General features: G+C 49.1%; 1 long non-coding RNA gene across 1 annotated transcript; it reads right to left on the minus strand.

The window, feature by feature from the left end:
- Positions 1 to 6: 6 nt before the first annotated feature.
- Positions 7 to 10,008, minus strand: LOC125917332 (uncharacterized). Its single transcript, XR_007456155.1, has 3 exons — positions 6,771 to 10,008; positions 5,545 to 5,654; positions 7 to 360 (listed from the first exon to the last, which is right to left on the minus strand). It is a non-coding gene; the product is annotated as an uncharacterized LOC125917332 (long non-coding RNA).
- Positions 10,009 to 11,843: the final 1,835 nt, after the last annotated feature.

Raw genomic sequence — 11,843 nt, forward strand, 5'->3', positions numbered from 1 at the left:
CAAGCTGTTTCTGGAAGACCTTTTGCATGCGGACTTCCCCTTACACAACCCAGAGCAAACCAACCACTCAGGGGCCATAATCCTTTGTTGGGTATTGCCTTAATTTAACGCTTCTGTTCCCTCGTCTGAGCCTTTCAGTAAATGGGTGTTCCGGGAAGGTTTCTAGGTGTGCTTGGTCTGTTACTGGGTTAGTGAACATAGAAGCAGAAGAGAAGCCTCTGCAGGGAGCTCTGGGCCCGGCTGCAGGCGGCCCCTACCATGTCGCTCTGTGACTGCGTGGCTCCGTAGGCGGCAATGCCATTGGAGGGTGCGGCTGGCTGCGGTGTGTCAGGCTGGATGTATCCTCTTCTGTCAATCAGGCTACAAGAGAAAAAGCAATATGGAGGAAGAGAGTGAATAAAAAGCCAAAGACTCCATCAATACTATTTTAATTTCCATGCGGGGCTCCCTCTTTCTGTGTGGGGCGCCACTGCACGCACCTGGGAATACACCCTGACTCACCTTCAGGTACAGTCAGTACCAAAGTCTGTCACCTCTGCCTTTGACAAATGTCTGTAGCGTCTGTTCCCTGCCACCAGCTACAGACTCCCACCCCCTCCCACCCTGTCCCCCCAACCCCGGCCATCATGGCCACTGGGGCCCCGTCTAACTGCCCCCCATCCTGACAATGTCTCTACGCCCGCTGGCGCTGCTCGAGGGAGGGGGGCGCGCTCCTTCACCTGCGAACACTCCAGGCCTCGGAGGACTTGTCCCCACTTTCCGCCGGGTCTCAACCCACGCCCTCTCACTGCCAGCGCAGCACTTCTAGCTCTTCGGGACACCGTGCGCCTGCGCCTGCGCCTGCGCCAGCGCCAGCGCATGCGCGCGAACAGACGGCCCCGCCACGCCTCTCTGGGCTTTGCCACCTGTGCCTTTCGTTCGGGCTCTGGTTTCTCTTGCCCCAAGTCACTCTCCCTTCCACCCCACTGTCCGTCCTTCAAGGCCGGGTTCAAAAGCCCCCAGCCTTTGCTTTTGCCCCTTCTCCAGATTCTCTGGGACCTGCGTGTGACTCCTCTAGGCACATACCACTTGTCGCCTGGTTGGCGTCGTGATTTTACACACTCCCCTCTGCCTGGCAGCTGACCTCGAGTCTAAGGGCAGAACTACAAAGGGCAAGAGGAGGTGCAGCTAATAAGTGGGCGCTCCTGGTGCGGCCCCCACCATCTGGGGCTCGGGCCACACTCGTCGGAAATGCTGCTGGTGCATCCAATGTGCTCACGTACATTCCCCACTCCTGAGGGCGGAGGGCTGGTCCGTGAGGTCGCCCTGCTACTTGTCAGGCCCCCAGAAGATAGGAGTTATGGCAACCTCTATCTTCAGGTGTTCGGACGACACAATAACAAGGCATCAAAAAAATACTTGTGATAAGATCTTGGAATGGGACTCTGTCTGCTTCAGTTTCTGTTGGATCCCCAGAGGTTTAGAAAAACCAATAGGCAACAAGAAGCTCCATCTTTCAAAAAGAGGTGCTGGAGCCCCGTGCAGCTCAGACCAAGTTTGTGACCCCCTGCCAGGGCACAGAAGGTCAAAGGGGTAAAAAGCAAAGAAGGGTGCCGCGGACAGGCAGACACCTGTGCCCTCCTGAGGACACACACAAGGGAGGCGGGGCGAGGCTGAGGCCAGACGCAGATCCCCTGGGAGAGAACCAGCGTGGAGTCGGGCGGAACGGTCTTTCCAAAAGATCCCCTGAAACCCCAACCTGGGTAGGGATGAAGGGGTGGAAAGTGTTGCTTTTCTATGAACTCCGGAGTTTCCGTTCACTGAAACAATATGATTCTCAAGGAAATGAAAGTGCCCTGAGTCCTTTTTTTTTTTTAAGTGACAGGAGAAACTAAGGGACTTACAGGGGATTTCATTCAGGAGCAAAAAAAAAAAAAAAAAAAAAAAAGAAGAACTAGGTCATCAAAAGAGTCTGAAAGGGCAGCAGGGAGGACAAAACAAACCTGTTCTCAGCCTTCATCCTGTGTGTTAGGCCTGTTTAATGGACCAGCCACATGCCCAAGACTGTGACAGTCTGCCCCAAGTCTCATTTTAGTCCTCACAATGGCCCAGGAGCCCCTCCTAATCTGGATGTGCTCCCCTGGCCTTACCTCTTGCTTTGCCCTCTGTAGTTCGCTCACTCCTACACACGAGTTCCTTTAGTTCCTTCTCCTACAGGCTCTCCCCTCACCTCAGGGCCTTTGCACATGCTGCTCCCCTTTCTGTTTTCCCTTAGTTCCCTTCCCCCAATTCCTACTCATCTGTTAGAATAGATGACAACTTAGCCCCCCTCCTCTGGGAAGCCCTCCTGGGTTTCCTATGGAAACTGCACCCCACCCTCTGTCACAGCCCCTTTTTGACTATGTAGATTTGCCATTCTATTAAACCTGTCAACCACAGGTTGACCCTTAGCCCTGGCCTGCAGGGCCTGACCCTGACCACACCTTGGGAGTGGTCTTTCTCTCTTTCCAACTTTCCATTCCTTCTGCTAGACTTGTATGAGGACCCCCTACCCCCAAATCTGGCCATTCCTACCCTGCTGCCATGCACACCTCTGGGACCCATGCAGGGAACTGAATGTGGGTCTTTGCCCTCATGGCTCACAGCTCTCAGTGGGAAACATGTACACACTCTTGTTTTGCTTTCTTTCCCTTCCTTCCTTCCTTCCTTCCTTCCTTCCTTCCTTCCTTCCTTCCTTTCTTTTTTAGAGAGACAGAGAGGGAGACAGAACATGAGTGAGGGAAAGGGGCAGAGGAAGTGAGAGAGAGAATCCCAAGCAGGCTCCAGGCTCAGCGTGGAGCCTGATGCAGGGCTCGATCCCACAACTGTGAGATCATGACCTGAGCTGAAATTAAGAGTCAGACGTTTAACTGACTGAGCCAGCCAGGAGCCCCACAAAAACACTCTTATGAGCACATCATTATGCCATTTAAGAACATTTTAGAGGAAACTCAGGTACACGATGCTGGGCATGTCACTGGTTCTTAGTCCCTGATGGACAGGCTTGGCTGGGATGTCCAGGGAAGGCTCTGGCCCTCTAATGGGCACAAGGGTGAGTGAGGTAGGGCAGAAAGAGAAGGGGCAAAGAAGGTGACAGGAGGGAAGAACAAAGCCAGGCACTATCCCTCCATTGTATCTGCCCAGGCTGGGGGAGCGTGTGGGTGCAGTGGGAGAGGCCAGCAGCCCGTCTTCCCTGTGCAAACCTGTGAGCAGTTCACAATGTTCTGAGGGGAGGTTGTCCTTGAGAAATGCCCCATCCAGAGGGACTTGGGTTTTGGAAAGAATACAGCGCCAACTCAGCCACAGTAGGAAATTTTATCCAGTTATGGAAGAAAGAAGTTTGGTGTGACAAGATTTGTTCTCTAAACAAAACAAAGCAGCACCAAATGGGGAACAAGAAAAGAGATTTGTTCAAAATGTGAGACTTTTAAATTCTTTTCATGGATTCAGATGTGTATTTTAGATTTAGGGAAGGAGGCCTATTCAGTTCCCCTGGCCTCTTATGCTCCTCCAAGGGCCCTAGCCCTGGCTGCTGGCCTACCCCACTCTCCACAAATAAATACACGCCAGTAGGAAACAAAGCTAAATTGTGAAAAACCAAGAATTTCCTGAGGGATTTTCTGGCCTAAAGAGCTCCAAGAGAGATGCCTGGGTGGGTCTGGAGTTGTCCTGGAGAGAGGCTAGCACCCTCCCAGGCATGCCTGACTTCCCAGCCCAAGGTGGCCCCCAATCCAGAGTCCTTGGCTGCCCCTTTGTGCAGCCCCTCCTCAGAGGAAGCCTCTGAGGGGCAGGCCAGGGGCTTCTGGGGGGCCCCCAGTTCAGCAGGAGTATGGCACACTAGGCTCACAACTTTCTTGTTTCTAGAAAACAACCAATTTCTTAAAAAAAAATTTTTTTTAACATTCATTTATTTTTGAAACAGAGAGAGACAGAGTGTGAATGGGGAAGGGGCAGAGAGAGGGAGACGCAGAATCTGAAGCAAGCTCTGGGCTCTGAGCTGTCAGCACAGAGGCCACCCAGGCGCCCCAGAAAACAACCAATTTCTAATTGCCCAGTAGTACCAGTAACATAACCCAGTACCAATACGTGGCATGGGACTATATGCTTGGATTTTGTTTCTGGGGAGGGCAACACTCTTACTTTCCTAATGATATTTCACTGAGGCTGATAATAAAAATTAAGTTTGCATTCCATTAGCACATGTCGGCAATGACTGGCCATGGAGGTCCAAGTGCACAGTGGGGCTGCCTCGGAGACAGTCCCCATGGCTTTTTGTGGAATCTCTCCATTTATACATTTAGAAGCCACAAGGGAGGAAGTAATAAAGGTTTGGAAGCTCATTCTAGAGACTCGGAGTACTTGCTTAAGAAATATGGTGGATGATGGGTTACTTTGTTCGAAATGCTCTGCATGATGTAGCTCCCCAATAAGCAGGACTCGACAGCATTTTGTACTCACGTAATCCTGCCTGGGGCGGGGTTGCGGGGGCGCTTGCAAGTGCCATTCCACACACACCCCGGTTCTGACACCAGATGCCTGGGTTTGGGTCCCGATGAGGCAGAGTTTACTAGCTGTGTGAACTTGGCACCTTACTTCACCTCTCTGTGCCAGTTTCCTCGTCCACAAAACAGGGGCATAATACTGCCTTGACTCACCGGCACAGAGGGAGGTGTTAAAAGCTGACACAGGGGTGCCTGGGTGGCCCAGTCGGTTAAGCATCCGACTCTGGATTTCCGCTCAGGTCATGACCTCGTGAGTTCGAGCCCCGCATTGGGCTCTGTGCTAACAGTGCAGAGCCTGCTTGGGATTCTCTCCCCATCTCTCTGCCCCTCTCTGACTTGTGCACACACACTTCCTTTCTCTCTGTGTCTCTCTGTCTCTCAAAAAAAAAATAAACTTAAAAAATTATTTAAAAAAAACGTAAAACAATGAATAAAGGCTGATACATATAAAGCATCTAGAGCAGACCTAACACTATTCAGTGTCAGCCACTGCCATCGTCAGTGTGGTCATGTTGCCATTGCCATAATACGCGCTGCTTCAGCCCACTCCGCTCTGTCCTGTTGAGCTATTTTAGCATGTACATCCTGTATGACTCAGCTCTTAGCACCTCCTTCTACAGGTTTTCTACCTGCTTCCCACGTTGTGTCCCGGTCCCCCTACTAAGCTGACCACAGCTCTCTGCTCGTCACAGATGCTCAAGATGACTCAGTAATTAATTGGAGTCACGTGCCTCAGTTTTCCTATTTGGATCCTTAGGAGATTTTCCCCAACCTTGACACAAATTCAGTGAAAGAACCAAAAAGAGGGCAGGAACAACACAAGAGACAGCCGTATCTCCACTTCACTAAGGCCGTGTCTCCCTGACACAGAGCAGACCACTGAGCAGCGGTCATATAGGGGGTGTGACCAAAGGTGACAGTGGGTTTTGTGGCCAGGTCTCCAGCTCGTGAGGCCTGTGCCGGAGGCCTGTGCTGTTGGCTTTCCCGAGCTCTGTTAGAGAACGTGATCCTTTCTGACTCTTACCTTGGAGAGATGGGCCCACACAGGGCAACACAGCAATTTGTAAAGATATTTCCATAGCTGTAGGGATTGTAATTTTCTTTACCTCTTTTATTTGACCAAGATCCTTTAATCTGAAAGAAAAGGACAGCGAATGATACAACATCCTTCATATTGATGCCACAGTTTAGGCGAATGGGGTCATGAGAAACTCATCAAGAACGTAAAACATCTTTACTCATTTCTTCACAGTGAGAAAACCGAGAGACTTTTCTCAAGGAAAACTGGCATTTACTTCAAACTTGGACATATCCCCAGACAGCAGGTCAGACTAGGGAGAAAGTAACATTCTTTGGGGACAATAATCTCTTGTTCCTACAACACGGTACCCAAAGGTCAGCTCACATAAGCCAGCGGAGATTTGTTTCATACAGTTGGCGTGCTAACCAGTAATTAAACAAATGGTAGCCGAAAGAGTTAACACGGCTCCCGTAACTACCCATTTATAGTCTGAATTCAGCCTCACAATGTTACCAAAATAAGCCCACAGATTCTAATATCCATAGTTGCCAAATACAAATAACTCGATTACAATTCTCTTAACTCATGTATCTCCTCGGTACCGATTTTCCCAAGCCTTTAAGGCAACCTGACTGATTCTGAGACATTTAATTCCTGTACTAACAGACATTTCTGTCAGAGTCTAAATATTCGGAGCAAAGAGGACCAGGCTTATGAAGAACATTTCCAACATTATGTTTTCTGTTTTTATACCTCCTCTCCATCTGCATTCAGTAAAGGCAGATAATCCTGGACAAAAAGTTAAATTCTGGGTGGGGGCGGTCCCCTCCAAAAGTGTTAAATGTAAAAGGCAGATTCATCCACCCTGAGATATCAGCTGGATGTGGTCTCTCCTCCAGAGGAGGTATGACAGGTTGCTCACAAAACTACTGAAGAGGAAGGAATAGACAATAAGCCCCTCCCTCAGAGTTTGGAGATGGGGGACTCTCAGCTGACCTTAGTATCTAACTGATGTGGCCAGAAAGTAAGACAGGTTAGAGATTCCCCACTGGAAATCATGGAGACCCTAGGAAAATGCTTCCCCTGCACATTGTTTGCTCCCAGAGGCTCATACCTGGAATGGAATATGCACAAGGCCTTGGCCCCTGAGCTCCTCTCTCCTGTCCCCCCCCTCCCCCGCCTCCGGACGCAGACACACACACCCACCCCCCAGACCGCTGGGAACTCACATCTTCATTTGTCGTCTGGTTGGAGCTGATCAGGTATGTGTGGAAACCCGAGAGGCCGACGATAGACCAGACGGAGAAGAAGCACACCACGGCCTCCAGCACAGTGGCCTGGGGTCAAGGAGAAGAACGGGGTGGGGGTGGGGGGTGGAAGCGGGGTAAGTTCTCAGGGTGCCTGCGGAACCAGGATGATGTAAGATTCGGATGGGAAACCCACAGACGCTCACTGAGGCCTCTGAATCTATCTAGCTTTGTCCCTAACCAGAGGGGGACCCTTCAGGTCCAGCACTGTGCCCCTCTCTCCTTCTGATTCACCCCAATCGTGCTCAGTCAACAACCAGTGGGCTCCCCGAACATTACCTGTTTACTGTTTCACGGTGGACAGTTCCTCTGACCATCCTCCCCACCTGCCCTTGGCCTTTTCCTGTGGCTCACTGTGCAGCCAATGACTGTGACAGCAAAGCCGGAAGCACGCTGGCCGGCGTTGGCAGCGGCCCAGGCCTGCTAGGAAAGGTCGCGACATTGAACATGAACATCACTGCAGTCTCAGACTCTAATCTCAGCTTCTGAACGCTGGGCACTATCACATCAACAGGTTTGTCCTCCAACTTGATGTTGAGGCCGAGTGAACCGTCACACAACAGTAGTTGACAATTGTGAGCAGGGCCGGCCACCGGCAGCTGTAGCCTGGGCAGGGCTCACCTTCACGGCTTTCTCTCTGCCTGGATGATCCTTTCACTCGCTGGTGGCTGCCTGCCCCCACCTATGGGTGGGCTTCTGGACCAGCAGGGGCATTTCTCAGAGTGGTGTCAGGGTGAGGGGTATTTTTACTTAGAGGACTCTTTGCCAACACCTTAGCCCACCCCAACACCTAAGGCTATTTTCAGCTCTTTGATGGGCAACTAGGAAACGTGGATGCTTAATCAGACATTGAGTGATGGCACATCCCGAGCTCCACAAAATGTGCTACAACCAGAGGATAAAAAGTGTGGTATTCTTCAACAGATGAGATAAATCAACCCAGAGTGTGGCAATTTCCAAGGACTAGAGAATTTTTCTGTTCCACAAATGTTTATAAAATTCCATTTACAAGATATAGATGTTTCTCTGGGGAAAAAATATTCCTCACAGGTCTGGGAGTTTAAATATACACCATCCATCCCCCATCAAGAAGTTACAGGCTGGAGAAAGTAAACACCCAGGCTTTCCTGATGCTCTCAAGGGTAGAAGCCATAGATCACGCTGCAATACATCACCATTGATTTTTTTTTTTTCAGGACTGGATATAATTCATCTTTAGACCAGAGCAATGAATACAGTATTCAGTGCAGCGCCATAATCTGCCATGCCATTATTAACAAATGCCACTGTCCGGGCATGTGGGGCGAAATACAAAACAGGAGAAATGAATGGGCTCTTGCCTGTTGACCGACTGACTTTCAACATCAGGACAGACCACTGGCCCTGCTCTTGGAGAAGCAGAAGAATGCTCTGCTCTTCTGAGGCTTAAGCTTCTAGAAACCGCAAGCCTTCAGAAAAGCACTACCCTGAACTTAAATGGACATCTGAGGAGGAGAAGAATGTACCTCTGCCAGCTAGCTAAGACGAAAACAGCCCAGCGCACCCAGAGTCAGACAGATGCCAACACACGCTGCCCACCGCGGGCCCTGCCCATTCCTCGTGGAGGCAGGAGTCGGAAAAAAAAAAAAAAAAAGTCGAAAAAAAGGAGTCGGAGGCAGGAGTCGGAAAAAAGGGAGGAGTAGCTACATCTCGAGAAGAGGAGAACCAGGTGGTTATTATGGAAAAGCAGGTAAGTTCCGACATGTAGGGAGGATCTGTGGAGTAAGAGAGAGATGCAGAGAAGCAGATCCCAAGCTAGGTCTGCCTTGGAACCCCAGAGTTATCAGGTGGGCCAATGGTTAAGAGGGGAGGCCTCAGGTACATGTGGGGACACACGAATGGTCTCATTCTCAACGGCCTTCTCACAGGTGAGGCTCACAGGTGCCCCTCTTCTGATCATCCCCCCGCCCCGGGGGCAGACTGGGGAGGCAAACCACGTGGGTGGAGTGGAGTCCCGGGGGAAATGATGGACGTAAGCAGCGGGAAGACTGAGTCAAGGAGAAGTGGGTTGCGGAAAGTCGGGTGACACTGGCAGTGAACCTCCACAGGCTGGAAGGAAAAGACAAGAAATAGATCAAAGAGGAAGGGAAACGTGAAACGGAAGCAAGAAATGATCAGGGTAGGAAAGAGAATAAAGAATGAAAGCAAAAGATTTATTTGCTGAATAACGCCCGAAGAGCCAGACCTCCATCTCAGAAATGCTTCTGTGTCACCAAAAGTTTACAGTCCAGGTAGAATGATGGTGATGTCAAAATACACACAAATTCATATGCGTGAACCATATAAGACCTGGCATGTCCACGTGAGGGAGGATCACAGCATTTAAAGCGGCACAGCCCATTTTCTGGTGGCTCTTCCCTTTGCAATGCCACTTAAAATTTTTACTCCCCAAAGGAGGCGTTGTTACCAGTGGACATGGGATTTTAAAGGCTTATAGGTCCAAAAATAAACTAGCAGATCTCTATATTAATATCTCATGTGCTTTAGAGACATTTTATAATTAGCAGATTGTTAGCTCACAGCTGTGTCAAAATGACACGAATTCAAGGCAAAATGCAAGACGCAGCCCTCTTTCCCTTGCACCTCACAGTGGAGCCCCCCACAGCATGTCTTAAGGAACCGTCATCATCACTCATAACAATGGCTGGTGTCTCTGGCTAGGCATCAGGTAGTACTCCAAAGGCTTCCTATGGATTAACTCACTTAATCCTCAGTGACCCAGGGTGAAGTGTGATTCCCACTTACCCAACAGGGAAACTGAGGCAGAAAGCAGGTAAGTACTTTGCTTGAGAAACAGCAGAGCTGGAAATGGAGCCCTGAATGTGTGGCTGTGCCAGGACAAGAGAAAAGCCCTGGGCTGGTTCCTTTCCTATTCCTGCTGACATTCCCATGGCTCTGGGCTGACCACAGCCCCTGTGGGGGAAGATGGGGATCCTCTTTTTGTCAGGGATTTGTGAAGCTTTGGCAGCCTAAGTAGACCACTCCCCCTCCAAATTCCCTCTCAGGCTGGGGAACAAATATTTGAACAACACATCCCCTCACTGACTCCAGAGCCAGATGTTGAAAATATCTATGCCATAATAAGATTAATATAAATTTTTCATAAGTGTATCAAAAGCCATTTACTGGGGCGCCTGGGTGGCTCAGTCGGTTGGGCGTCCGACTTCAGCTCAGGTCACGATCTCGCGGTCCGTGAGTTCGAGCCCCGCGTCAGGCTCTGGGCTGATGGCTCAGAGCCTGGAGCCTGCTTCTGATTCTGTGTCTCCCTCTCTCTCTGCCCCTCCCCCGTTCATGGTCTGTCTCTCTCTGTATCAAAAATAAATAAACATTAAAAAAAATTAAAAAAAAAGCCATTTACTGATATTTTTAAAAGAGGAAATGAGGAAGAAATACACCAACTCGACTAAGAGCCAATTTAATAAGCAGTTGGGTGTTACTGTATCAGAGATGGTTCAAAATTATAGCAGTTACCACTGCCAGCCTCTTTCTGCCTCCAACCCCCGAGAAGACAGTGAGCCCTTTTTTGGCCAGGGGTGTGGCATTAGTTTAAGTTCTACCCCAAGATGTCGCACTTTGAGGTACTCACTAGATGACTGTGGAAATGAAAAAGACTGAAAAATGCTGACGGGCAAACAGCCCTCCACTGAGTTTCCGTGGGATCCCAGAAGTGCCTGCTGGGTGCCCTTCTGTGCAGCCAGCCCTGTACTTAGGACAGGAGAGGGGGAGGGACTCACTTCCTGCCCTAAGGGATCTGTTCGCCCTTGGGAAGGTAAGTGAGGTGAGAAGGCCTTGCAGACACAAGGGAAGAACGTTGGACAGAATGGTGAGGGCATTTCAGTGTTTGGAAAATCATAAAAGGTGAGAGATCATGGAACCAAAGATTTCTAACCTTTCTGAGTTCCCACTCTTTTCTCAGAAAAAAAAAATGCATGCACATTTTTTTACTTCTGATTTCAGGAGTTTTAGAAACTCTCCTGACACCTTTCCATAGATACACATGGACCTCAAGTTAAAAAGTCCTAATTTATCTTTATCTTAATCCCTTAATTTTACAAGGAGGAAGATGAGGCCCAGAGGGGTCAAGCTGGTAATTTACATGATAGACACTTTGACAATGGAAAGTCACGGAGACCCTTCGGTGTGGATCATGTGACCATCATCTTTCAGTCTCTCAAATCCTTTTCCCCATATTCTTTTATACCAGGAAATAAAGATGTGCAGTTCTCCCAAATCTATGAAGTCACTGTAATTCCAATCAAAATTCCGGAATTTTAAAAAGGAATTAAAAACTGACTCTAAAATATCAGGAAGAGAAAACGTGCAAGAATGGGTAAGAAAACTTGAAAAAAAAAAACAACTCTTGGGTTGGGGGATGGGAGGACACCTTTAGTAAACAAAACACAGAGTCTGAAACAGACCTGTGGGCACGAGGGCTACAGAAGGCATTTCAAATTTGGGTGAAAGAATACACTGGCGACTCTCAAAGTGTGGCCCGTGGGCCTTTGGGGTCCCCGAGATCCTTTCAGGGAAACTCCCAGGTCAGAACTATTTCCCAATCAATGCCAAGACATTACTTCCCAGTCTAACTGCTTCTGTCATTCAGGGGCTTCATCTGAAGGCTTTGGGATGGGCCTCACTCCCATCATAATAGGGAAAGTACTTGTGCATTCTGTGTTTTAGACATTTCTCAGTTGTAGTTTCAAACATGACCTCTAGAAATATACATAATCTACCTAAACAAAAGTTCCTTGAGTCCTCAATAATGTTTAAGAGTGTTAAGAGATCCTGAGACCTAAAAGTTTGAGAACTGCCAGAAGTGAACAGTGAACAGCACTGGGACACTTCACTAAGCATTTGGGAAAAACAAAGTGAGAACTTTAGCTCACCACACACACACACACACACACACACACACACACACGTAGATTACAGATAAATTACTGTGCCAAACTGAAG

The sequence above is a fragment of the Panthera uncia genome, unplaced genomic scaffold, assembly GCF_023721935.1.
Source record: "Panthera uncia isolate 11264 unplaced genomic scaffold, Puncia_PCG_1.0 HiC_scaffold_1719, whole genome shotgun sequence".
Classification (NCBI taxonomy): domain Eukaryota; kingdom Metazoa; phylum Chordata; class Mammalia; order Carnivora; family Felidae; genus Panthera; species Panthera uncia.